Raw genomic sequence first — 5,128 nt, forward strand, 5'->3', positions numbered from 1 at the left:
GCCACAAGTCGAGCTTTAAAAGTCTGTACTTTACCGGCTTGGTCTCTTTTTCTCTTGTAGATCCACTTACAACCAATTGGTTTTACATCATTTAGTTGATCAACAAGTTTCCAGACAGAATTGAAGTACACAGACTCCATTTCGAGATCCATGGCTTTGATCCACTAATCACGATCCACATCTTTCATCGCCTGTTTATAGGTCGATGGATCATCTATGTCGTCATCAGGTATGACGACTTGTGTTTTTGTTAAACCCAAGTAATAGTCAGGCTGATGAACAACCCTCCCACTGCGTCTAGGCATTCTCAACTCTTGAGAAGGATGTGTCTGACCTGATGTACTAGTTTTATCTACTGCTTTAGTAGATGAACTAGCTTTATTTGTAGCGTCTTTGGAAATTTCATTCAATACTAGTTTACTGCGAGGTTGATGACTTCTTATGCGGCCTTCCTCTAAGAATGTGGCATTTGTCGATACAAATACCTTATTCTCTTAAGGATGATAAAACAGACCACCCCTTGTTTCCTTTGGATAACCTACAAATAGGCATAATTTTGAACGATGTTCCAATTTATTGGGATTTTGTATCAACACATGTGCTGGGCAACCCCAAATTCTAAAGTGACGTAAACTACTTTTACGCCCTTTCCATAGCTCATAAGGTGTTTCTGAAACATTTTAGAGGAAACATTGTTTAAAATATGGACAACAGATTCAAGTGCATATCCCTAAAAGGAATTAGGCAATTGAGCATAGCTCATCATAGAGTGAACCATATCTAATAAAGTTTGGTTTCTTCTTTCTGATACACCGTTCTGCTGAGGCGTACTAGGTGCAGAGAGTTGTGACTGGTTCCCGTTTTCTATCAAATAGTCTTGGAATCATATCTCCATATACTCTCCACCTCGATCTGATCGAAGTATCTTTATTGTTTTACCTAATTCATTATCAACTTCAACCTTATATTCTTTGAACTTTTCAAGAGAATCAGACTTGTGACGAAGCAGGTAAACATGACCATACCTTGAATAATCATCAATAAAACTAATGAGATTTTCATACCCACCTCGAGCCTTGACATTCATTGGTCCACAAAGGTCCGAATGTACGAGCTCTAAGGGTACTACGGCTCTGAGACCTTTTTTAGTAAAAGATCTTTTGGTCATCTTTCCTTCAAGACAGGATTCACATGGAGATAAAGAGTTATCTTCTAACTGACTTAAAAGTCCACTCTTGACCAATCTTCTAATCCTATTGAGATTTATGTGACCAAGTCTTTGGTGCCATAGATAAGCGTTAGAAGAAACCTTTTGTTTTTTATTCTGAGTTTCTAATGTTCTAAACATTTAAGTATTTAAAACAAAATTTGCTCTAGTTGGTTTTAACTTATATAAGTTGTCTTCAAGTGTAGCAGAACAAATTTGAATACCTTTACTGAAAATGAACCTGTCTCTTATACACATCTAGATGTGTATAAGAGACAGTCTTCTAACTGACTTAAAAGTCCACTCTTGACCAATCTCCCAATCCTATTGAGATTTATGTGACCAAGTCTTAGGTGCCATAGATAGGCGTTGGAAGAAACCTTTTGTTTTTTATTCTGAGTTTCTAATGTTCTAAACATTTCAATATCTGTCTCTTATACACATCTAGATGTGTATAAGAGACAGGATCTTGGAAGTCTGTCCTTTTCCCTTCTTTTTCATTTGAGCTTTAGAGAGTCCAACTTTATTTTTAGAGAACAATCCTCTTATAAATGTTTTCTTAGTGGTAGCAACATTTGCTTCCACTTCATTCCCCTTACCTAAAGTAAGGTTTTGGAATCACTGAAGCTCGTTAAGAAGGGTAGTGAGGTTAAATTCTATCTTATTTAAAGACGCGTTTGTCTCGAAAGGTATAAAACTCTTCAGAAAAGATTGTAAGATAAAGCTAACCCGGTTAGCCTTATCAATGGGTCCGCCATTTACTTTAGCGATATTGAAGTACATCATCATGTCCAGGACATGTTCTCTAACAGAGGTCCCCTCTTTCATCTGCTTCGTGTAAATATGCTTAATTGCCTCGTGTCTAAGGGACCATGATGGTTGCCCAAACATTTCTCTTAATGAATCTATTATCTCTTTAGTCGTAGCTAAGGATTCATGTTTCTTTGCCAAAACATCAGACATGCTGGCAAGAATGTAAACACGGGCCTTTTCATTGGCTTTGACCCATCGATTGTATGCTTTTCGAACAGGTCGGTTAGCATTTGAGGCTAGGGATTGAGGACATTCCTCAGTTAAGAAAAATCTTAAATCGTCAACTACCAGTATTGTGTTTAGATTTGATTTCCATGTCGAATAATTATCGCCGTTTGGTTTCTCGGAAGCTAAAAGTTGAATTATCGAGCTATTCATGCTGAAAAGATAAACATATTCTTTTTAGTAAAAAACATTAATCTTTTAAATCCAATCAAGTTTAGCAAAAAAAAAACTAATAATGTACCCTTCATTATTATATTTTGTAACGATATTTCAAAAGTTTTGAGTAATCTCCACCGAAGGGCAGTCGATTATTCCTCTTTTGAACCAAGACAATCTTGACTAGATACTAACCCTAGAATAACTCTTTATTCCTATAGCACTTTAGTTATCGCTACTTTGGTAGAGAATATACTAACATCTTAGTAATTCTTGTAAGTGTAATCTTCCATTTTTGGATTTCAGAAACCAGAATCAACATGCTCCCGAAAGTGGGAAGTCAATATGAAAACTGATCTAAGAGAGCCTATCCAGATTTGGAGTTCGCGGTGTTCCGAATCCTATAATACAACGCTCCGAAGGGAAAGGTCGCTCCAGGGTAGACATGCGGGCGCATTATAGGAATCTCACGGTGCGACCTAATGGAAGAGACCGCGGGATATGTTGTTACATAACCCTCACCCACTTACCATGAACTACTTCCCCTATTCACCTTGATATTGATCCATGCAAACACTCTCCGAAGGGAGTCCGCTCCTAAGCACAGCCCAAAGCCCTGCATGGACCTCACGATGTGAACTCTTAGGGATGCTAGAGCTAAAAGTATGCTACTTTTCTCTAGCTGAAGTGTTCTATAACGGTTTAGGGTATAAAAAAAATACTTAGAGATATATTTTGGTTAAATTAAACATATCCTAAGTCTAATGATATATCCATGTATAACTCTTATACTAGATTTTAACCTATGATGTCTAGGTGATAAACAAATTGTATTGCCTCACATCTCTCACGCATGCTCATTAAACTAGAATTATTTGGCTTAGACGCCACTTTGATCTCCAGGTAGGAGGTGTTTCGTAAACCGTCATCTTAAGAACCCCCAACCTTAGAAAAGATCTCCCCGGGTAAGTAAATAACTCTTTGTTTAACAAGTAATCGACCTATTCTAACTCTTTAGAAAAGTCGATTGAAATTGCACCAATTTAATCCTAGATGAGCATGCAACGTTTTCCTTTGTTATAAATTTTAAAGTCTAGGTTATTTTATAACAATTATAAAATAAAATTATAACCATTATAACACTAAAATCATACATCTATAATATATATACATACTTGATGATCATGCTTTAATATAACACTTTATAATAAAAAAAACTTAACATGCATACTATATACATTATAACAATTATAACATATATTAAATGCATGTACACGTTTACCTATGGTGGGATTTTAAATCTATATGACATACTATATGCACAACAAGATTCAAAATTTAATTAAAACATACATCAACATACATAATTAATTAAACACCCTAAAATGGATTGGTTTTGGCTCTTAAATTAAGCTTACAACTAAATAATTACAATAATAATTTGGTATAGTACAAAAAAACACTATCGAACCAGCTTCAAACACCTTTGAACCATTTGGAACCGCTTAGAAACCACTCGAACCAGCACAAAAACACCGAAAACCATGTTGAACCGGTCAAACTGGCTCAATCAGGTCAAACGGACCGATCCAGACCGTCTAGACCGGCTAGTCAACGAGCGCTGGCGCAATCAACGGAAGCGGATGTGGGGCGGGTTGACGGAGGTGGAGCGGGTGGCGAACCGGGTTGGCGTATGGCGCGTGCGTGCGAGCAATCCGGGTCGGAGCCTTCTCTCGGGTCGGGTTTGGGAGCAATCTGTCGGGTCCGTGAGCTTTTTTTCCTTCATTTTGAAGCTGTTCTCTTTCCCGAAACCGAGAAATTACATCCTAATTTCAACTCTAATGACTCTAGCAAATTTACAGACCTTTTCACACATTAATGCTCATAAACATGTGAGCAATTACAAATTAATACTACAAAAAAACTTAATTTAATTGCCAAAACCTAAAAATCATTTTAGGTTCCAATCTCAATTTTATCTAATAAATTGATACCCACCACATGCAATTGAGTAAAATTAAAACATTTTCTGATACCACATGATGGAAAAGTCGGCATGCGCAACGGAAAAGAGTTGACCTACTATCCTCTGGACTCAGAACCGGGTTGTGGGATCCGATGGATGAAGAACCCGAGAGAGAGAAAGAGATGGAAATAGTAGAATGAATTTAGGGTTGGGTTTAGCTTTTTTCAGCTCAAATTTTAAAAACTAATATTTGCAAAATTTTCAAAAGTTTTTAATCCAAAATCATAAGCCTATATTTATAGAAAAGGGCCATGCAAAATTGCATGAAATAACTTCATAAAATCCCACCTATAATTCACTATCTAAGTGGGTTTAATGTCTCCATTATAAGCCAACACCTAGCCCACTATTTTGTTAGTGGATTATCCAACAAAATTTTGGATTTTTCCACTAACTTTAGTCAAAGGGCAAAATAGTCATTTGGTCAAAGTCAAACTTTGATCAAAAAGTCAACATTTTGACTTTTTATGATTTTTTCCGTGTTGACTAATTTTGACCTCTCGAGCATGAATCTGCATTCATTTTCTCGAAATTCAAATCACATTTGAATATAAGGTCGGTCAGATTTGACTTTTCAAAGTCAAAAGTCAACTCTTTGACTTTTTACATCTTTGACCATTTCCATTATTTTCGAGCTTCCGAATATGAATGTATTCATATTCTTGATATTTAAATCACATTTAAATATTAAATTTTTTTTC

This window comes from Benincasa hispida, chromosome 9 (assembly GCF_009727055.1).
Source record: "Benincasa hispida cultivar B227 chromosome 9, ASM972705v1, whole genome shotgun sequence".
NCBI classification, from domain to species: Eukaryota; Viridiplantae; Streptophyta; class Magnoliopsida; order Cucurbitales; family Cucurbitaceae; genus Benincasa; species Benincasa hispida.